Here is a 24,533-nt window from a genome sequence, read left to right as displayed (position 1 = left end):
ACAAAAATGGATCAACAAGCTTAAGCAGCAAGCAGGAGTCCGGTCCATCAATTGCTCACAATAAGTGTGTTTAGTGCCTGGCACTACAGCTGCATATGATGGTGACATTCAAGATAGCACTTTCAGTCATTTAGTAGACCACTATTCTGGAGCTGTGTTGTGATTGAAATGGCTAAATTCCTGATTTCTTCTCCTTAATGTTTTGAGCTTTTAAATATTTTCTCACATGTTTCCTTTTGGTATTGGATATTCATAACTTTCACTGTGTCTTTTATATGTTTAATATTCTGCTATCATCATCTGTATGGTTGGTTTGAAAAAGAGTAAAGAGCGAGATGTTCGGTTTCTTGCACTATTCACTGCAGCAGACTTCATGGAAAGTGTCGCCTGTAACCATCAGTCAATAAAGTTACGACATCTGAACATAATTAGACAAAGTAGTTTTGTTTAATTGTTTTAATCTTTCAGTACATTTCAGTAGCAACAAAAACTATTTGTAATAATTACGGTGCTTATCTCCACAGACAATATAGCACTTGAAAACGTTAGAGAGCTCGTCTGTGTAGGCATATGGAATATTTTGAGGCGATGTGAAGAGAATCTGAGGATTTGAATAATATAATGCTAAGAGGGGTACAGTTCCACTCGTGTGTTGCTGCAAAGCAAATGAGCGATGATCAAAAGTTAGTACATTTAACTTTTGATGCATAGAGATGCAGACGACACAGCGACCTCATGTTGCTAGCATATGATAGATCAAGCCCTTCAGTTAGCATGGCAAAATATTCGATAAACAGTAGAAAGTTAAACTGAGAACTGGGAAGACATTTTGTATTGCAGATGATCCTGGCTGCGGAAATCTGGACATGTTGTAGTCTGTTAACGATCCTGGAAGCAGCAGAATGAAAAGTATATTAAGGTAATAGTGATTTCCGTTGAGTATTCTACTGAAATACACAATATCATAGTGCATTCTGATTGCTTCCAGTATTGAAACTGTGATGTCTATGATTTTCATGTTTTCGTCGTTTATGTCTTCTAGGGTGTGTAACGGTTAGCAAATTGTGGTGACAAAAGGTATGAGTCACTTCTGTACCAGCAAAATATACCACAGACAAGTCTAAAATATTCAATGATATATTGAGCTAACAATGAGCAAGTTACAATGAATCACAATATAGATTTCTAGTACAATGCAGTTGAGTGACAAGGTAATGGGTCACACATATCAAATATCAACTCACCAGAATCTTGGCATTTTACAGTGAGATCAGACAACTGGTAGTCTAGACTGCGTACTTTGTGTACCTCTCTGATGAGTGTAAATTGGCACGGCTCCCACGGCCGAAAGCTATGATTACACGATGCCATTTAGAAAGTGGTCAAATGCAACATATGTCATATTTGGGATTTCACTTTCTTAGTAAAGTACAAATTCTAGTACTTTTTACGGTTGAGTCCCATCCGGGATTCGAACCCGCACCCTCAGAGTCAGGCACCTAATCGCCAGCACACAAAGTCAGCCGCCTAGCCCGCTCAGCCACCGCGACTTCCACAAGTGGCTGAGCGGGCTAGGCGGTTGACTTTGTGTGCTGGCGATTAGGTGCCTGACTCTGAGGGTGCGGGTTCATTCTCTGAAAGTCGAATAGTTTGAGAATAGCACGGCACATCAATAGGCGGATATGTGGCAGTGTGTGTTATATCTAGGACTGCCGGGATGTGAAACAGCAACATTACATGACGAGGACAGCCTTGGAAATGATTGTGAAAGGAAAAGGAATTACAGTTTGTTTGTGACCCTAGTTTTCCCTGACACTGCACCGTTTTGCTGACAGTGGTACACCGCGGTAAGAGGGCATTATAATCAAACCACCGTTTGCTACGTTAACCACTTCGGTTCAGTTGAACAATGTTCATGACCCTAAGATCTGACCGCGTTTAGGGAAATACCCCCCAAACTCCAAACTTCGTGTAAAATGCAGCATGGCCTACACCTTCATTAAGAACCAATCTCTTACCTGGACGTTTTTAGCTAGAATGGTGTACATTTGATCACGGATGTATAGCATGCTTACGTCAATACATTATTTATTCACTAAATATCAATACATTTTTGTACGTTGTCATAGGAAGCATCAGAATTACTGACGGTCGGTCATTTTGTATGAAATGTAGGCCTTAAACAATTGTAAACAATAGCCAAGCGATTTTAATCAGTATGTCTTTGTCATCATTTGTCAAACCACTGCAAGCTTTTGTACAGCTTATCAACATCTTTTAGCGATAATTCACGTTGCCAAAGTGACAAGTCACCTTCCAGCATCCCATTAAGCTGGGGTTTGGCTTAGTGTTGTTCACTAAATATTCATACAGACAGACAGATTTTATTCAGTATAAGGCCTTTAGCCCAAAACACAGAAATGCAAGAAAACAAAAAAAACCAAAACCAAAAAAAACCAAAACAAAAAAAAACCAACCAAACAAAAAACAACAACAAAAAAAACCCCAAAAAACCCCAAATTCAAATTCAAATTCTACACTCTCAAACAGCCAGACAGATCATCACTGTTACGCTCTTCAACAGTCAGGGAGACTGTCACTGTTACGCTATTCAACAGTCAGAAAGATCATCATATGTACACGCTTCAACTGTTAGAGGGACCATCACTTCTACACTCTGAAACAGCCAGACAGATCATCACTGTTGCTCTTCAACAGTCAGGGAGACTGTCACTGTTACGTTATTCAACAGTCAGGGAGACTGTCACTGTTACTCTATTCAGCAATCAAAGTGAACATCACTTTAACTCTCTCCAACAGTAGAGATACTATCACTGTTACTCTATTCAGCAGTTATTGAAACCATCAGCGTTCTTGAACAGCCAGAGAGACCATTTTTCACTTTATTCAGAAATCAGAGAGCCCATCACTATTATTTTTTATTCAACAGTCAGGCATACCATCACATTACTCTCTAGCAGTCGGGGTCAGGCGGAGATCAAGAATGTATACCGCTGTCATCTTAGATGAGATGACGAATGAGTTGTGAAAATCATAGTTATCTCAGTTTCAGCTGTGGAAGCTATCAGAGGTACATATAATCTGTTTATCTGTGTAACATACCCAACAGAAAGCACATAGACATTTTGTGTTACTTTTATACATCTGCGTAATGGAAACGTCAAAATTACTCAGTATTAATATCGATGGTTCGAATTTAGCCAACAGGTTTACGTCAGGCTTGCTACAGTGAAAACGACGTCTCGCTTTGTACTCTTTTTCAAACTAGCAACACAATAGATCCATTAGACCAAAACCATATTAAAGTGTGAGTGAGTGAGTGAGTTAACATTTAACGTCACATCGGCAGTATTGCAGCCATATCGTGACGAGAGCATTCTTAAAAAAGGAATCTATGTATATGATAAAAACCTGCCGACGACGGACAGTAAAACAACTAGAATATCAGAATAAGAAATAAAACTAGCGTGAAAAGTTAAAACTAATATTCCTATTCAGACAATACAATATAAAAACAGGCTATACTAGGGGCCATGGGGACTTACAGTACTTCTGCTACCTGCATGGTCCCTACTTGGATTTACATCATCCCCTCAGCTGCTGGTGATTGTGTGCAAGATTAGCCACAAATTAACATGACACATATTCTACGGCTTTTACATATTCCACTTCAAATGTTTTGGGACTTACGTACCCTCTCAGGAGGACAATAATTTTACAGTGCTTTAACCCCCTCGAGGATACAGCCACTAACACTCTAAGTTACTAATTCATACTTCCAAGCATAAAATATTTATCTATTTACAATTCATTTAGCAAATCTAATTCTTTTAAAAATGCAATAATTAAATGAAAGCTAACAGAATTAAAAAGATCCTTCAAAGTTCGTGAATTAAAATATTTATCCCTTGTGATGGAATATTCAACACAGTCAAGCAGGACATGCTTGACTGTGATTCTTTCATCACAAGGGATGCAGAACGGAGGATCTTCACCTTTTAATAGATACCCGTGAGTATACCTCGTATGGCCAATGCGACATCGCCGCATAATGACCTCAAATCTGTACTGACAACCCAAGTAAGTATAACCGATATAAGGTTTTATTTCATGTAATATATTTATACCTACTTGGGTGTCCCACTTCTTCTGCATCACATCACGGATATAAGATCTTATTGTAGCTTTATAATCTGAGTATGGAATAAGAAGTGCTGCTTTAGCAGCAAGATCGGCCATTGTGTTACCAGAAATGCCTACGTGACTAGGTAACCAACAAACGACGATGTCGCACTAGCCAGTAGCAAGATTATTATACAATTAAATAATTTCTATTAAAAGTGGATGTTTACAAGAAATATTTTTAATCGCCTGAAGGCAAGAAAGAGAGTCGGAATAGATTATATACTGTTTATGTTTAGGGTGTCTTTGAATATATTTAAGATCAGTTAATATGGCGTTTGCTTCTGCAGTAAAATAGAGCTGTTATCTGGAAGTCTAGAAGATATTGTTCTCGATCCAGTGACAGTGGCACAAGCTACTGCACCACCGTCCTTGGAACTATCTGTAAATAAGGATTTATAATTGCTCTATTTAGTTTTTAATTGATGATAGTCTTGTTTATATTGTAATTCATTCGTTTCTGATTTTTAAAATGAAGTTAATGTTAGGTCAACTTATGGCCTAACCAGCTGCCAAGGAGGAGAAGAAAGGAGACGGGAGGGAGCTATGTGTTCCAGCTCAATGCCGGCCGAAGAAAGAAAGGGTTTAATTCTGTGTCCTAGAGGTGGAACAAGAGAAGACCTCTTGTCGTACAAATTTTCATAAAACGGATTGAACACACAGTCATAGGCTGGGTTAGATTTATTAGAATATAATTTAGTAATGTATTGTAAAGACAATTTTATACGGCGTTGTGAAAGAGATGATTCATCAGCCTCAACATAGAGACTGGCAACAGGTGAGGTTCTAAAAGATCCAAGACAAAGTCTTAGACCTTGGTGGTGGACAGAATCTAATAGTTTGAGGTTGCTTTTACAGGCTCCACCGTATACAATGGAGCCAAAATCAAGTTTTGACCGGATCAGTGATCGATAAAGCTGCAGGAGGGTAGCTTCATCCCCTCCCCACTTAGAATTTGAAACGACTTTCAACAAGTCAAGTGCCTTCAGGCATTTAGTTTTGAGGGATTTGATATGTTGTAGAAACGTTAAATGCGAGTCAAAAATTATTCCCAAGAACTTGGCCTCCTTGACAACTTTTATGGGAGATCCATTTAGAAACAGATCAGGATCTTTATGCGGTTTATATTTTCTACAAAAGTGTATACAATTAGTTTTGGATTTAGAAAATTTAAAGCCGTTTTCAAGACACCATTTACTTATTTTATTTAAACACAGCTGCAGTTGCCGTTCAATAGTATGCATATTTGTACCACGACAAGAAATATTAAAATCATCCACAAATAACTATCCATCAATTGAATCATTTAAAACTTTTGACAAACTATTTATCTTGATACTAAAAAGTGTGACTGACAAAAAATACTGCCTTGTGGAACACCCTGGTCCTGACTGTAATGATCAGACAGGGTAGAACCTACGCGGACTTGAAATTGTCTGTCATTTAAAAAGTTGGCTATGAATTGAGGCAAACGACCTCGCAAACCGAAATCATGTGGATCTCTCAAAATGCGATATTTCCAGGTTGTGTCATATGCTTTTTCAAGATCCAAAAAGATAGACACAGCATGTTGTTTATGAATTAGTGCGTTTTTCACAAATGATTCCAGTCGCACTAAGTGATCGACAGTACTTCTATTTTTACGGAAACCACATTGTATATCTGTGATTAGGTTATTGTTTTCCAAGTACCAAACAAGCCGATTATTTATCATGTGTTCCATGGTCTTGCAAACACAGCTAGTTAATGAAATCGGACGATAATTGGACGGATCTGTGTGATCACGTCCAGCTTTAGGTATTGGTACTACTATAGCATCACGCCATGAAGAAGGAAATTTCCCGGAAGTCCAAATATCATATCATATAAAAATTAATAAGAGCGTCTCTAAACAGGTTTCTGGTAAGTGCTTCAGGAGTTGGTAATGTATGTTATCAGCTCCTGTAGCAGTGTCATGAGCTTGATCAAGAGCAGTATGGAGTTCATGAATAGAAAACGTTTCATTATAATCTTCCCCATTATCAGAATTGAAATTAATAGTCTTCTTTTCTTGTTGTTTTTGATACTGCTGGAATTTAGGTAAATAATTAGAAGAGGAAGAGTATCTAGCGAGAGTTTCGCCCAGTTTATTTGCGATATCTGATTTATCAGTAAGTAACTGATCTCCATGTTTAAGAGGATGGACAGTAGATTTAGTACCTTTACCTTTAATTTTCTGGACCATGTTCCACACCTTGGACATGGGTGTCCGAGAATATATTTTGGATACATACTTTTGCCAAGATTGGCGTTTGTTCTGTTTAAAAGTACGCCCTGCTTTAGCATTTAAAATTTTAAATTTATTTAAATTATGCACCATAGGATGGCGGCGGAAATAACGTTCTGCTTTTTTCCTTGCCTTCCTAGCTTGTTTGCACTCATCGTTGAACCATGGTTTTCTTATGTGTGGAACTGCAGAGGACTTTGGTATATACTCATCAGCTATGGAATTCAGTTCATCAGAAAAGCATTTCATAGCATCGGGAACGTCAATAAAACTTTTAGGTTTAAGTTTTTCAGCACACAGTGTTTCATATAAAGCCCAGTTAACCTTTTTAAATTTCGTCTTGATGATGGAGGAACATCAGATGGAGTCACAGCTTTTAATACCGTAGGAAAATGGTCCCTTCCACAAAGGTCATCGTGGACTGACCATTCAAATTCACTTAGTAGTTCTGAATTTGTCAATGACAAGTCAAGAGCAGAATACGTCCCTGTCCCAGGGTGTAAATATGTGTTGGAACCATCGTTATAATAATACATAAATCATTGTCAAAATGAACAAAAGTCCTCCAACAACTTTCCTTTAGCGTTTGTAGTTACACTACCCCAGAGTGGGTTGTGTCCATTTAAATCTCCCATTATAATACAGGGCTTCGGGGGTTGGTCATATAGAGCTTGAAGATCGGTTTTGGCAAACACCAAAGACGGTGAAATATAAAGAGAGCATAGTGTAAACGCTACATGTAAAGTAATTCTCACTGCAACAGCCTGCATATTAGTAATAAGTGAAACAGGGCTTTGAATAACGTTTTGTCTGACTAGAATGGATGATCCGCCAGTGGCCCTATCACCTGGTGGTGAAAAAACGGTGATATGCATTAAAATGACGAAGGTCAAATGTATCTGTGTGTTTTGAATATGTCTCTTGGAGACATAACGCTGAAGGTGTGAAATCTTGGACTAATGGCTGTAATTCATGTAAATTAGTCCTCAGTCCTCTGCAGTTCCACTGTAGAATATTATTGGAATAAACTATCTTTTGGGGGGAATTATTGGGGATCTACCCCGCACTCTTTTGGAGGGCGACAAGCTATGTGCCCTAGAATGGACGTTTTCAGAAACGTCAATATCTTCAAGAGACCCATATTTATTGAACAACTGAATTTTGTTCTGTGACCCTTTAGGAGCTCTACCACTTTGTTGTTTTGAAGCATCAAGCTTAGGCTTCGGTTTACTTTTAACAGGTGGCTGACTATCAGCTGTCGATTGAGACTTGGAGTGTGACTGAGATGGTGATGATGATGATTTGTGATCGGAAGAAGACTTTGATGAAGGAGATACGGTCTTTTGTGTAGACTGAGCTGTGTCTGTCTGAAATAGTCTGTTCTGAGATAGACTGTGGAAGATCAGGAGAGATAGACTGAGGAATATCTGAATTTACCCATGTCAGGTCAGTCTGGCATGAGCTTGACGAAGTTAGTACTGGCGTAGTTGTTCCTTTTGATAAGGTTTCAGATGTTTTTGTGACAGAGGCGTAAGTTTCAGTGTGCTCACTAGATTGTAAATCTTTCTTGCTTCAGCAAAACTTACGTTCCTGGAAAATTTGATTTTGTTAATTTCCATTTGCCTTTTCCAAATGGGACATTCTTTCGAAAAGGATGAATGGTTTCCTGAATGGTTTGCACATTTTTTGTGAATTTTGTCACAATCTTCGGTTACATGTGTATTCTCAGCACAGTGAGCACATGTAACAGACAATGTGCAAGTATTAACAGCATGTCCGTACTTTTGACACTTAAAGCAGCGCAGAGGATTTGGAATATATAAGTCAACATTCAGATTGCAGTAACTTGCTTTGATTGACTTTGGAGGTGTTGGAGCTGAAAATGAAAACAGATATGTGTTGGTTTGGACAGTCACATTATTTTTCCGTGTTGTGAAACGTTTGACGAAAGATACTCCTTGATCTTTCATCTCGGACATTATATCGAGCTCAGTCATGTCTGGTAGAAGGCGCTCACGGTCTCGAACTATGCCTTTGCTTATATTCAGTGTTCTGTGTGCAGAAACTAATACTGGGACACCGACAAACACATCAGTATCAGGTTGGTAGCTTGTTGTTTTCTGCTACATTCAATCAGCAGTGAACCTGATCGCAAGCGTTTGATATCTTTTACCTCACCTGTAATGCCAGAGATACCTTTTCAAATTGCAAAGGGATTTAATTTTAAAGGAGTCTTGTCAAGGGTCTCAATAATCAAAAAACGTGGCCAGTGATCAATTTGCATAGAGGGTCGATGTTGATCATCATTTTCCAGTTGACGTTTTGTTTTGTTGTTAGGGGTTTGGTAATCCATGATTATTGGTATATTGGTTCGTCATCCGAGCTCCCCACCCACCACGGAGTATCACAAGGACAATACTAAAGCAAGTGGGCCTCCAGCTTACAGCACCAAGTATACTCGGATGATATACTCCAGCAGAAACATTAAAAATATTAACACTTCCACCAGATTGGCCCATGAGTCACCGCCTTCTGGGCATAAGACTCTGGCAAAGTTCGTGTAATCAAAAATCAAGTCAAATAATATTCTATGAACAAAGGGAGCCAAGACTAAAATGTAAACAATTCCAAATCAAATTCTGTGCAATGACAGGGCTTGGCATGACCAGCCGTTTGGTTGAACCGGGCCCATTCTACCACCCGTCTAGGTGACGTCAGGGCCGAAGTGGTGTGTTGAGCAATAGGAACACTGGTCCTGCTCCGATTGCCCTCAACCACCAGGATCCCCTCCTCCACCGACACAGGGCCGCAACCCACGGCAAACGGGTTGGTGGACCAAATATTCTCCCGGGTCCACTACGGGGGTGTCGGCGAGCTCTTAGCATTACCCAGCACCCACCACGAGGAGGTGGCTCGCCACGGGTGCCACCATATTAAAGACACAAACAGGGTTATCAAAACCAAGTGAGAAACACAACCTTTGAGAAAATATGGAAAAGCTCAAAACATTATGGACAGCTCATGAAACCATTTTTGATCACAGTTTTAATGCAGTGTCTGTCCCTAACACTTTCTGTGAACAATGGATGGACCGGACTCATCGTACTCCTGCTTGCTGATCCACTTCTGCTGGGAAGTCAAACGAGGTGCAAGAATGGAGCCACTGATCCACACGGAGTATTTTCTCTCTGAAGGAGCGATGACATTGATCTTCGTTGATGGTGGAGCAACGTCTGCGATTTCCTTCTTTATTCTATCAGCCATACCTGAAAACATGGTGTTACCTTCGAAGAGAAGAGTGTTGGCATATAAGTCTCTACGGATATCAACGTCACACTTCATGATGGAGTTGGATATTGTATAATGGATTCCGGTAGATTTCATACCCACAGGGAATGGCTGGAAGAAGGCTTCTACACAATGGAACCTCTCGTAACCAAAGGTGATGACCTGACCGTCGGGAAGCTCGTAGCTCTTCTCCAGCAAGGTGGAGGAGGCAGCAGTTTGCATTTCCTGTTCATAGTCAAGTGATACATAGCACAGTTTCTCCTTGATATCTCTTACGGTTTCTCGATTGGCTGTGGTGGTGAAAGAGTAGCCAATCAGGATCTTCATCAGGTAATCAGTGAGAGCACGGCCAGCAAGGTCCAGTTTGAGAAAAGCATGGGGAAGGGCGTTACCTTCGTAGACAGGGACAGTGTGGGTGCCACCATCATCAGAATACAAAACAATACCTGTTGTACTGTTACGGTTAAGAATTTACCGTGACAAACTATGTAAGAAATCCCCTGTGAACCAGCAAAACAGAACAATGACAAGTCGTTTACGTTCAAATTCTGTGTTATGCACCGAGGGCAAGGTATACAAAGTCACAAGTCAATATAACAATGCAGATTTCAGGTACAATTCAAGAGAGACAAAATCTTAGTCAGTGGGTCATAAAAGACAATATAGCAAACTCACCAAAGTCGTGGTGTGAGAGAGAATCAACTATTGCAGAATGTCAATACAGTGATCGTTGCGACAGCAGATAATGTAGATTCAGGCGTTGACGGGATTTTGATGATCAAGCGTGTTGGCAGTAACTCCAGTAAAATATGAATAAATGTAGGTGTCGCCCTCCAAACGGCAACCAGCCTATTAATATATATAAACTAAGTCATTTCCCGAAAGTTCGGGCACAAACGAACATCGTCAACACTGTAGAATGCCCTAGAATAAGTCTTCCGGAAGTAAACACTGAAAACCAGGAGCAGATAAATTCCGAAAACCAGAATCCTAAAAGTGTTGACCAGATATTAAAACGAAATGTGAATATTTAAAAACACTAAACACTGTGACCCAATAATAATTATTACTGAATAATGCTGTCCTATTACAAGTGCTTTATACAAAGTGTCCTGACGTTCTCCATCCAGGTCTGGTACGCCTCTCTGTCGCTGCAAAACAGGAACAAACTTAACAAAATAGTTAACATCAGCAGCAAGATTACCGGGACTCCTGTACCCAGACTGGACGATATTCACCGCGACAGAGTGCTCTCCCTTGCTTGCAAAGTGACATCTGACCCAACACATGTGCTCAGTGCGGGATATGTTCCCCTACCATCAGGTCGCAGATACCAAGTGCCAAAACTCAGAACTAAACGTGCCAAATGTTCTTTTATCCCTGTTAGCATAGCCCTTTTAAATGACTGTTAAGACCTATTTTAAAGTGCATTTGATGCAATTGTTATATTTATATATTCTTAATTGCTTTAATATAGGTAATATATTAATTATATATTCTTATCCCAGTTAGAATAGCCCTTTTAAATGACTGTTAAGATTATTTTAAAGTGCATCTGTCTCAGTTATTATACATAACACATTGCAATTGCTTTATCATGTTTATTATATGTAGTATTTATCAAGTATTTTAATGCATCAATTACCTTCATGTTTTTTTCTGTTTTTAACCTAATTGTACTTATATATTCGTTTGTTCCTGTGCTCTTGTCCTTTCATTATGTTGTCATGCTCTGTTACATGTAAAACAAATTCCCCCAGGGGTAATTAAGTATTATTATTATTATGTTTTACAGATTAGAAATGAAATGCAGCAGAAAGGGTTTGGGTGATCCTTTCACAGTCAGGCTAATAAAGCTCATCACCAGCTCAGGGCCATCGCCCCCTCTACACGCATCCCAGACAGCGAATGGGACTTCTCCCAGGAAACACTGCCTAATCGAACCCACCACAACTTTTCGGAGAATATGGAGGCTCCCCAACACTGCAGCCTTCTGCATTACCCAGATTGTCAGAAGGGCTGTGCTCCCGGTGGAGAACCCGGGCAGTCTCTTGATCTTTGCCAAGAGATCAGGAGGTACCAAACCAAGGGCACCGAGAACAATGGGGAGCCTGACGACTGTGTACATGGAATGCAAGTGAGACATTTCAAAGGCGAGGTCCGCATATTTATCATGCTTTTCCTGAATCTTGCCAATCACGTTGCTGTCAAAAGGGACAGAAAATTCTATGATATAAATAATTTCATTGGCTTTATCAAAAAGGACAAGATCAGGTTTGTTGGCTGGAATTCGTCTCAGGCTGTATATTGGCCTATTCCAGAGAAGTTTAAAAGCATCATTTTCCAGGACGCCCTGGACATGTTCAGGGCCGTACCATGGATGGACCTCGGAGTCAAAGCCACAGGCATGGCGGAGACGATAATAAAAGCAGCTAGCCATGCCATCATGTCTTTTAAGATATGCTGTTTGTGCCAAGGAAGGGCATCCACTGACAAGGTGTTGGACAGTCTCTGTAAATTTATTGCAAAGACGCCATTTCATATTGATATTCTCTTTAAAAATCACATTCTGGCGATTTCGAGTGGGAAGTGACTGGTCCTGAGCAGCAAAATGGAAGCCCTCATTTGAGACCAGTCGACTTCATCCAGGCGAAGGAGTCGGTTGGATTACTGTTCTGTTCCACACACTGCATGTACACTCGATGCAATGGTTTCTCAGACAGCTTCTCCACAAAGGACCGACTCTGGGCAGATTTGGTCAATGACTTCACCTGGTTTACTCCCATCACTGTACCGTCCAGCAGTACATCGCCATCAACAAAATCAACTTCAAATTTCAGATTGTGTCCAACAACCTTGGCACGCTTAAAATAGCTATGGAATTCCTTGCTTTCATCGTGAGTCTTGACGTGCATCACCAGAGGATCATCCGATAAATAAATATGTGCAAAAGTTTATTATTATTATTAATAACAAAATATACAGGAAATACACACTCAGTACAGTACTACCAGAAACGTACAAAGACAGAACAGCCTGGATGGCCACATGCATAGCTGGAGAGTTGAAGGTCTCAAACATGATCTGAACCATCTTTTCACGGTTGGCCTTGGGGTTGAGGGGAGCCTCTGTCAGGAGAATGGGGTGCTCCTCAGGAGCCACACAGAGCTCGTTGTAGAAGGCGTAATGCCAGATCTTCACTATGTCATCCCAACTGGTGACTATACCCTGCTCAATAGTGTGATTAAGAGTGAGGATATCTCTCTTGGACTGAACCTCACCACCAACATAGATTTCCTTCAGTCCTGCAGTCTGAAAAGAAAAATGTATTGTGGGGTCATATGATTTGTTCATTTTGACACATATATATTTATTGTAAGCTTCCACCATTTTCATATTCACAATGTTACAGTTAAGAATGTACCATGACAAACAATGTAAAACATCCTCAAAACAGAACAAAGACAAGTCTGAAACATTCAAATTCTGTATTACTATACAACGAGAGCAAGGTCAAAGTCACAAGTCAATTTCACAAACAGATTTCAAACACAATTCAAATGCGGCAAAATCTAAGGCAATGGGTCACAAAAGAGCGGTCTGACAGCAGTATGGATAACGTTGATGGATAAAGCGTTGGCAATGTAACTCCAGTGAATGTCCAAATGTGTGTCCCCACAACACGGCAGCTAGCATTTATATACATTTTCAGTCGTTTCCCGAAAGTACGAGCACTTACCTCCATCGCCAACACTGTACAAAGCCCTCGAAACAATGTCTCTCTGAAGTAAACAAACAGGAAGTCCAGGTCAGATAATTCCTGAACAAGCCTGCTGCCCCAAATCATAAAAATGCGGATCATCTATTATACGAAATGTGACCATCATATTTATTATTCCAAACACTAAACATTGTGACCCAATAACAATTATTACTGAATTAAATACTGAACAAAATATATAGAAAATACACACTCGTAACAACGATGAATTCCATTCCACCATCATGTACATGCATCAAGTGTAAATGATAATAATAATAGTTCATTTATACTGCGCATAACTCCATGAGTATTTCAAGTGTCCAAGGGTTCACTGACTTGACTTATCACAGAATGCTTGCTTATACAGATATGTTTTGAGTCTGGATTTAAACAGAGAGAAAGTGTCACAGTCCTGACACTAATGTATTCTGGTAACTGATTCCACTCAGTCGCAGTTGCAAATGAAAAGGATCTCTTTCCATAGGAAACTGGTTTGGTAACTGAGATAGTCAGCAAATTTTTGGACTCTGATCTGAAAGATCGAGCCGGGATATATGGTACGATAGACGCACAGAGATACTCTGGTGCACCACCCGACCTACATTGGTACACGACGCACAGGGTCTTATAGCTTATCCTTTGTTGTACTGGAAGCCAGTGGAGGGTACGAAGGATTGGGGTTATGTGATCATACTTCCTGGAGCAAGACGCGATCCTGGAAGCCATATTGTGAACGCGTTGGAGTTTGTTTATGGCCGTCTTTGGAGCGTTGGTGAGCAGTCCATTGCAGTAATCAGTTCTCAAGATCACAGGAGAAAGTGCCAGGGTAGCCGTAGAACCTTGACTTAGGAATATACATATATTGCCAATATTGTGAAGATAATTTTAGCAGACTTTTGCAATATACGTGACATGTTTGGACTTCGATAGTTCACTATCCAAGATTACTTCCAAGTCTCTGACTTCTGTGGAGAGTGGAATGAAACATCTCCAAATCTGTGGACCATGTAGATCAGACTGTTCGCACCTTGAACGCAGTCCAAATAGCATGCAATATGTCTTATTGCCATTCAGTCTCAATATGTTAACATTCATACAGCTCTTGATACGGGCACAACATGAGGTGACACACTCAGCTGGGTGTCATCAGCGTATTGTTGACGAGGTAGTAGATACTGGGCAATGACTTCTCCAAGCTGTTTGGTATAAAGGGTGAATAGAATCGGTCCTAAGACAGATCCTTGTGGAACGCCACAAGTAAGATTAACTGGATTTGACAAAGAGAACAGACTGTTTGAGAGATATGACTCAAACCACATCAAACACGAACCTGCGATTCCAAAGTCAGTTTTTAGGCGGTGAAATAATCTAGAATGGTCAACCGTATCAAAGGCCGCACTTAGATCGAGCAACACAAGCAGTACTGCATTTCCTGAGTCAATACCAAGTCTCAACGGGTGCACCATGTGAAGAAGTGCAGATTCTGTAGAGTGTCGTGTCCGATATGCAGACTGGTATGGGTCGTAGAGATGGTGTTGTTCAAGATGCTGAGCCAAACTATCTCGAACAGCCCCTTCTATCACCTTGGAAATGAATGGAAGATTTGAGACTGGCCTATAATGTTTCAAAACATCCACATCTAGTCCATGTTTTTAAGCAATGCTTTTACCACTGCATGTCGATAGGGATCAGGCATGGATCCACATAGGAGACTATAATTCGCAATACCTGTGATGACAGGGAGAAGTATATCAATATTAATGATCACAACTTTGGTAGGAATTGGGTACAGTTGCATAATAAGTTCTATACACACTCGTGGTATTATGGTAACGATACAAACCAATATACCTTTTTCATGATTTGAAGTAAGATCCATCATGTCAGTATGAGTTCATCCCTTTAATACACAAAACATAATTCCTCGTCCATAATGATTGATAAATGACCGGAATGTCGCACTGATATCCCTGCATATGTCACGTGCAAGGGATGATCCAAACAATTATAGAGGTATTGCGTTATTGAATATACTGAACAAAATATTTACGGCTAGAACCGGTAATTACATATATCTTGGATTGGATATCCGCTTTTGAAATTTTATCAGAGTGCCATCGAGAAGAATACTCTATTACTGTCCTACCCGCGGAAGAAAGTGGGGACTTTTCTGATCTTAGACTAATCTTAGATTTTAAGAAAGCATTTCATCCCGTTAGGGGATCCACACTGTTAAATGTCCTACTACAGACGGGTATATATGGTAAACTCCAACGTCTTATGCGTAATATGTACACCAATGTGAGAGAATCTGTTAATGCCAGTAAACTGCGGTTGCATTTTGTTCTCTTTACTTTACTTGCTAAAATTAAAGAACTTGTTGAATCATTGGAGAGGTGTATTTATTCACAAAAATATCAGAGATCTTTCATTAATGTCACTTGTAGATGACGTTGTGTTTTTTTCTGGTGCCCAGTTACAATGCAAGATGTATACTATAACTGAATATTGTTTGAAGTGTGGTCTGCAGATGAGTATCAGTAAAATTAAAAAGGGGGTAAAATTTCAAAGAGTGAAAAAATGTTTCCTTGTTAACCAAACATTGGAGGTGGTATCATATTACAAATATTTAGGAAAATTTACCATTATATTTTCTTGCAGAAATATATTTTCCAGTCTGTGAAACATGAGCTAAACGAGTTCTGCATGCCATAAAGCAATTCATAATTAAAAGCACAGAATTACCGATTGATTAACCATTTAATCTGTTTTTGATGCAAAACAAATATATCAATCATTTCTGTTGTACGGTTCTGAAATATGGGGCATTAACATCAACAAGTATACAAAGTTCAATGTTCAACATGTTTTTGTAATGTGTTGGCTACTGAACTGCGAACAAGATTATTTTATCTGAATGTGGACGTTTTCCATTTTAAGTTATGACAGCTGCCTGGCTATTTCATTCTAGCTAAGACTGCTGACACGATATTCACGATATTCAAGAAATAGTTATGAAATGCTTAAAACAATAGATGATACTGGAGATAGTACTTGGTCTTCCGCCGTTAGAACTATTCTTTTTATTCATGGGCTCTGGACACGTGTGGTTCTCTCGGATCGTAAGCAATACACAATATTTCAATTGGAGTATTGAAGCAGCGACAAATAGACATTTATCAACAACATTGGAATAGTGAAATAACGTCACCAGCTTGTGTCTACTTTAGTTCAGAATAAAAGTACTTCATTAATGCAGACGTTTATCTTTTCGAGACTAAACCATCACTTAAGCGTACACGTACTTAATTTAGATGTAATGCTCACAACTTCAAATTTACACGTTGCGCATAAATTCACTGATATAATGTACTATTGACCTCAGGGCTACATACATAAATACAAATCTGTCTTTCTGTCTGATAGATGACAAAATCCATACAGAAATATATCATATCGAAAACTGTGTAACCGATATCTTCTCAACAAATGTTAAAGTGTTATATTTCAACATGACACTAGCAATATTAAGTGTTATACCTGATGACGGGGACGACCAACGACGGCGGGGACAACAGCTCTTGGGGCATCATCACCGGCGAACCCGGCCTTTACAGTGTCGCCACCGTTGTCGAGAACTATCGCAGCAACATCGTCATCACACATATTGATAGGTTAGGGTACGAGCAAGTATCGTTAAGAAATACATGAACAGGCATATAATGAGACAGAAGTCAGGGAACATATAAGTTATAGCGAGTGTGGCCACCTTTGGCATCAATCAATGATTTGCAGTGATCGATCACCGACATTTTGCAATTTTCACCGGTTTGGAGATTGATTCTTTGAAAACTCGAGACTCGTTATTCTCAATTTAACATATTTTATGTCTGTTTTGTAATGCTAAAACAACATCTGGTGATAGAAAACACAGAAATTTTTTTTCTTACCCCTTATGGCTGGATTCTATATGAAATGCGTAATTCAGATTGGCCGAGCTACAAATTTCAGCAAGTGGAAACAGCAGTTAAAATCATATCACTGACATTTTAAATAGTTTGATATAAACTTCCCACAAAAACATCCGACGTGTTTGAAAATGTGTCAACACTTCGTAACGGTGCCAAGTTGTGATCGGCACGAAACTAAATCGATATAGAAAGTTTGGGTCAGATGTCCTCTGACAAACATATGGTGGCCAGTCTTAACCTAACAGCGACAAGACAGGTATCTCACGACTGCAGTAAGGCGTCATCACTTCGTAACTGTCACTAAAGTAAAAACGTGGGTACAACACCTCGGGATAATTTGATGGCCCAGACACACTTGTCAGTGTCTTACTATTGACAAAGTTATCCTTAGTGTTAATGATGTTGTAAGTCTTCCTTTGCGAACTTTTGGAGAGTGAACGAAAGTTTAACATCTGGGTATAATGATTTCTCTGGAGAAAAAAACCCCAAAACGTCCACTCCTCTATAGACTGAAAGAAAATGTACAAACTGTGATTTTCTGTTACTTTGCAGCAGGAAATCATAAGAAAGCTTGAATATGTTCACTCACTGATGCACGCACACACACACACATGTGCACGCACACACACATAAACACAAAAATATATGACGAAAGATGTCATATCGAAGTACATATATCAGACATGTTTGGTTGTGAAAGTGTGGTAATGTGGGCTCGAATCTCTCACAACACCATTTGCAACCTGATCCATTGAGACCAGTGATCCTGAGACCTCACATAACCTAGTTATACCCTTTTTGTCCAAAGTCTCGTCACGCGACAAAGACACGCCTCACACAACTCTGAAGCCATGCACAATTTTGGATTTCCATGTAATGTTATTCCAGATAATCTTATAAGGACCTGGTTCTCGTTCTAGAAAGCAAACATAGGGCGCCGACTGTCGTAAGTCTATTTTAATGTATGTTCGTCTTCAGGTTACAATCGGTTTGAGGAACGGAAGCCCAACATCGATCTGACCGACCACACTGACTGAAAATAGTTAGCATCTTCACTTTGGTGGAATTTGATGACGAAAATATCGCCATTTTTCGTGCTCGTTCAGATCCATGTTTTATGTGTAGGATTTCGTGGCAATAGATGACACGAAATATCAAAGCACATGTAACGACGATTTTCGTGTCTCGAAACTGCTTAAGTAACGTTTTCCAACACTGAAAGTAACGGTGGCCGTTGTTCTGGTGACGTACACTTTGCCACAGTGTCGATGAAAATGCTATGAAACACTTCTAACCATCCGTCCTCGTTTTTCTATAGTAAATGTATGGCGCGTCTCCCTTTAGTGAAGGTCGCTATTCGACATTGGTTGCCTGGGTCAGCCTTAGAGCAGGCGCAACAGACCCAGGGAACCAGGCTGTAAACTAAATAGATAAAAACAAAAAAGGCAGTGTTTCGGTCATATTAAGTATCATTCGAATCATACGGGCATAAAGTAGTTCTTGTGTCTAAGCGCCAAATGAAGTCCTTCGAGAGGGGCACGATTCAGCTTGTCACCGAATAACAAAAGTGGGTCACGAATGTTACAAAAACATGTAGCAACTCTGGAAAAGATCAAGGTGTGCTCTATGTCAAACGCTTTTCGACCCGTAAAAACAATGAAACTGTTCCAACCAATACTTATCTCTTTTTTTCCGACAGCTCCAAAATCATTGAAGGCTGGTTACTGCAACATCAAGGTTGACGTGTACATTCCCAATCCACTCAGATGTTTTAAATGCCAGAAGTACGGCCATGGTGTAAATACTTGTACATTGTCCGTTGCGTGTGCTCACCGTGGTGAGAAGTCACACACAACAGAAGATTGTACAAGTGCACCAACTGTTCAGGAAACCATTCATCTTTTTCGAAAGAGTGCCCGATTTGGAAAGAACACATGGAAATTAACAAGATCAAATTTACACAAAACATCAGTTTCTCTGATGCCCCCAAAAACTTGTTAAGAGATCTGAGCTTCCAGACAGTTAAGCTTCTATAATCAAAACATCAGCTGAATCCAGCCATAAACTATCTACTTTTTATCCACAAGCTGTCAAACAATTTTGACTTGGGTCAAATGTGATTCTCCCCAGATATTATATCCTATCACATCGTCTCAAACTACGGAGTCACTTCTTATTCAGTCCCAAAAGCAGTCAGTCTTCTTCTGATCTTAAGCCATCCTCTCAGTCGCGTACACAATCTAAATCGTCATGTGATACTCACTCAGCTGTTACATGCAAAAGTAAACTGAAGCATGAGGCCTAAACCCCCCCCCCCAAAAAAAAAACAAAAAAAAACAAACAACAACAACAACAAAAAAAAACAAAAACAGCAAAAACCAAAAAAACAAAAAAAAACAAACAAAACAAAACAAAACAAAAAACAAAACAAAACAAAAAAAAACCAAAGTGGAAGAGCCCCGAAAGGGTCGGAAACTGGAATACAGCTACACAACAGATACGGATCTCTGGAGGACATGGACGTATCTGAAAACGTCCATTCTAGGGTACATAGCCTGTCGCCCTCCAAAAAGGTGCGGGGTAGATCCCCAATAAATCCTTCCAAAAGATAGTTTCTTCTTATAATATTATACAGTGGAACTGCAGAGGGCTAAATAATAATGTCAGTGATTTACAGCTATTGATCCAGGACTTTATTCCATCAGCAGTCTATCTGCAGGAGACATGTTTAAAGGAGACGGATACGTTTGACCTACGCCATTTCAATGCTTACCATTCTTTTTCACCCCCGGGCGAGAGGGCCACTGGAGGAGCTTCTATCCTTATAAAGCAGAATATTATTCAGAGCCTTATTATTCTTAATACTGGCCTCCAGGCTTTTGCCGTGCGACTTACTTTACACGTTGCACTCACACTATGCTCTTTATATATCTGACCGTCTTCAACACTTCAGAAGACCGAAGTTCAAAATTTGTAAAACCAACTCCTGAAACCCTGTGTTTTTATGGGAGACGTAAATGGTCACAACCCACTCTAGGGTGGTACAACTACTAATGCTAAAGGTAAAATACTATATGAGTTCTGTTCCGAAAATGATTTATGTATTTTCAATGATGGGTCGAACACATCTACATCCTGGCACAGGAACATATTCAGCCCTTGATTTATCGGTTTCTGATTCAAGCCTTCTAAACGAATTTGAAGGGTCAGTTCATGATGACCTCTGTGGGAGTGACCATTTCCCAACATTACTAAAACCTGTGAATCCATCTGATGTTCCTCCATCATCAAGATGGAGCTTCAAAAAGGCTAACTGGCGTTTATATAAAACTCTGTGTGTTGACAGGCTTAAACCTGAATTTTGTAATAATGTTCCTGATGCTATTCAACGTTTTTGTGATGAAATGAATGTTATTGCTCATGAGTGTATACCAAAGTGCTCTGCAGTTCCACATATTCGCAAACCATGGTTCAATGATCAATGTAAACAAGCTAGAAAGGAACGGAAAAAGGCAGAACACTATTTCCGTCGACACCCCATGGTACATAATTTGAATAAATTTAAGATTGTAAATGCTAAAGCACGGCGTACTTTTAAACAAAGCAAACACCCATCTTGGCAACGATATGCATCAAACATTAATTCACGTACACCAATCTCTAAAGTCTGGAATATGATCCAAAAAATCAAAGGTAAGGGCTCCAAATTTAGTATTCACCACCTTAAAGATGGAAACCAGTTATTAACTAATGAAACCAATATTGCTAGTAAACTTGGTGAAACTTTGGCAAAACATTCTTCCTCGTCAAATTATGAACCTAAGTTCCAATCATATCAGAAACAGCAAGAAAAGAAAACTATTAACTTTTATTCAGATAATGGGGAAGACTATGATGAAACATTTTCGTTACATGAACTTCATACTGCTCTTGATCAGGCTCATGATACTGCTTCAGGAGCTGAGAACATCATTATCAAATCCTGAAGCACTTGCCAGATACATGCTTAGAGACGCTCTTACATATTTATGATAATATTTGGACATCTGGACAATTTTTCTTCTTCGTGGCGTGATGCTATCGTTGTTCCCCTCCCTAAACCTGGACGTGATCCGACTGATCCTTCCAATTATAGGCCAATTTCACTTACTAGCTGTGCAAGACCATGGAACGCATGATCAACGATTTTAAAAGATTTACATGACTTCGGATTGCGAGGCCGATTGACTCAATTTATAGCCAACTTTTTAAATAAAAGACAATTTCAAGTCCGTGTGGGTTCTACCCTGTCTGATCATTACAGTCAGGATCAGGATGTACCACAAGGCAGTATTTTGTCTGTTACACTTTTTAGCATCGAGATAAACAGTTTATCAAAGGTTTTAAACGATTCAATTGATGGATCACTTTTTGTGGATCATTTTAACATTTCATGTCGGGGTAAAAACATGCATACTATTGAACGGCAAATGCAGTTGTGTCTAAATAAGATAAATAAATGGTGTTTGGAAAACGACTTTAAATTTTCTAAGTCTAAAACTAACTGTATACATTTCTGCCGAAAATACAAACCACATAAGGACCCTGAACTGTATCTAAACGGCACACCTATTAGAGTTGTAAAGGAGGCCAAGTTTCTGAGTCTTATATTTGATTCCCACTTGACGTTCTTCCCGCTTACTAAATCCCTTGAGGTTAAATGTTTGAAGACACTCGACTTGTTAAAATGGGGAGGCGATCAAACCACCCTACGTCACTTATACAGATCACTCATTCGCTCCAAACTTGACTATGGTTTCATTGTATATGGCGGAGCCTGTAAAAGCAGCCTGAAAATGTTAGATTCTATCCATCATCAAAGTCTAAGATTATGTCTTGGATCTTTTATAACTTCTCCCGTTGACAGTCTCTATGTCGAGGCAGATGAGCCTTCTCTCACTCAGCGACGTATAAAATTATCTTTACAATATGCTACAAAACTATACTCTAACAAATCTAACCCTGCATTTAATTGTGTCTTTAACCCTCATTATGAGGATTTATATAACGAAAAGTCTTCTCTTATACCACCTCTAGGGCACAGACTTAAACCATTTCTTTCTTCAGCCGGCATTCAACTGGAAAACATAGCTCCATCCCGTCTTCTTTCTTCTCCTCCTTGGCAGATAGTTAGGCCACAAGTTGTCCTAACATTAACTACATTTAAAAAATCTGAAACGAATGATTTACAGTATAAACAAGAATATCATCAATTGAAACATAAATATAGCAGTTATAAATCCTTTTTTACAGATGGGTCATATTGACAGCTCTTAAATATATTCAAAGACACTCTAAACGTAAACAATATATAATCTATTCAGACTCACTTTCTTGTCTTCGGGCGATTAAAAAATTATCATGTAAACATCCACTTTTAATTGACATTATTGAATTGTATAATAATCTTGCTACTGGCCAATACGACATCGTCTTCTGTTGGTTACCCAGCCATGTAGGCATTTCAGGTAACACAATGGCCGATCTTGCTGCTAAGGCAGCAATCAACAAATCTGTGACACCAATTCTTATTCCATACTCTGATTACAAAGCTAGCATTAGAACTTATATCCGTGATCTGATGCAAAAGAAGTGGGACACCCATGTAGGTATAAATAAATTACGTGAAATAAAACCGTATATTGGTTACACTTACTTGGGCTGTCTGTCCAGATTTGAAGAGGTTATTTTAAGCCGATGTCGTATTGGCCATACCAGATATACTCATTCATGCCTTTTAAAAGGTGAGGATCCTCCGTTTTGTATCCCTTGTGATGAGAGAGTCACGGTCAAGCATATCCTGCTTGACTGTGTCGAATTCTCCATCACAAGGGATACATATTTCAATGTCAAAGCTATCAATGATTTTTTTCGCTGACAGGTTTTTATAATGTACATATGATCTTTTTCACTGTTGAATGTTCTCGTCACGATATGGCTGAGATATTGCCGATGTGACGTTAAATATTAACTCACTCACTCACTCACTCACTCATGGCATTATTATCATTCTTGATACTTCTAGCTGTGAAGTACAACTCTAACTTCTCAAATATATGTCCCAGCTGTCACTTTCTGGGTTAAATTCGTGGATCTTCCAGGAGGTAGGCGACGCCATTTTGTTTCAGGCGAAAAGCGGCGGACGCAAAACACCACATATCCAAAAAGTTCTCTCAGAGACACAGTTATTTACCTCGTCGCCAAAATATGTGATGACTTGGCAGCAACGACAAACAGCTGTTTTCTTTAACAGTGTATTCCATCATTAGGTACAGTCCCCAGCCATGTGGTCTGCAAGCAGGCAGCTACATTCATCCATATCCGGCGTATGCATGTGCGCACTCGTTCTTGTGAACTACACACAATCTGGATAACAGAAAACTGGTCTTGTCTTATCAATACGCTACAAATTACTAGAGAAGAGAGAGTGTGCAGGTATTGTTTGACTATGTCCAAAAGTAATGTACTCGAGGGTGAAATTCATTTTCTTATTACAATATCATTATCTTCGATCCCAACTGTTGAATATTCCTCATTATCTCTCCAATGAAAGGAATCTATTCACATCATGATGTGCGAGAACCAGACATTATTATCAGAATGCATATTCAAGACATCAGTTGTTAAACAGAAGCACCTCAAACCTGATGGAGACACCTTTGTGCATATTTATTTATACATAATACGTGCCACGAATTATTACGTCTTTCTAGAGCACACTGCATTAAACTCACACATCACTCTCTTTTTCAGAATAGTACACCCAACTATTATACATTGATGCAATTTCCTTAATGTAAGAGGGTTAACTGTCATCTTTTGTACTATCATATTGTCAGTTTATAGTTACTACTGATCGACTATGTGCCCGTTTGAATATCTGTCATTCACACTTTTATTATTGAGTCACCATAATAAAATGTTGTATGTTGTTTGTACTCTGGGCCTAAGGCCCCTATTACCGAAATAAAATTGATTCATTGAATACGAAGTCGAGGTCTCA

General features: G+C 39.4%; 1 protein-coding gene and 1 pseudogene across 1 annotated transcript in view; one reads left to right on the top strand and one right to left on the bottom strand.

The window, feature by feature from the left end:
• Window positions 1-24,533, top strand: part of LOC137291278 (actin, cytoplasmic-like) — a 162,525-nt gene that overhangs the window by 82,895 nt on the left and 55,097 nt on the right. The window lies entirely within an intron of this gene.
• Window positions 9,533-17,186, bottom strand: LOC137291282 (actin, cytoskeletal 1A-like; annotated as a pseudogene).

This window comes from Haliotis asinina, chromosome 7, assembly GCF_037392515.1.
Source record: "Haliotis asinina isolate JCU_RB_2024 chromosome 7, JCU_Hal_asi_v2, whole genome shotgun sequence".
Taxonomy (NCBI): Eukaryota; Metazoa; Mollusca; class Gastropoda; order Lepetellida; family Haliotidae; genus Haliotis; species Haliotis asinina.
The sequence above is the reverse complement of the archived record's forward strand: the minus strand, read 5'-3'. Positions and strand labels throughout refer to the sequence as shown.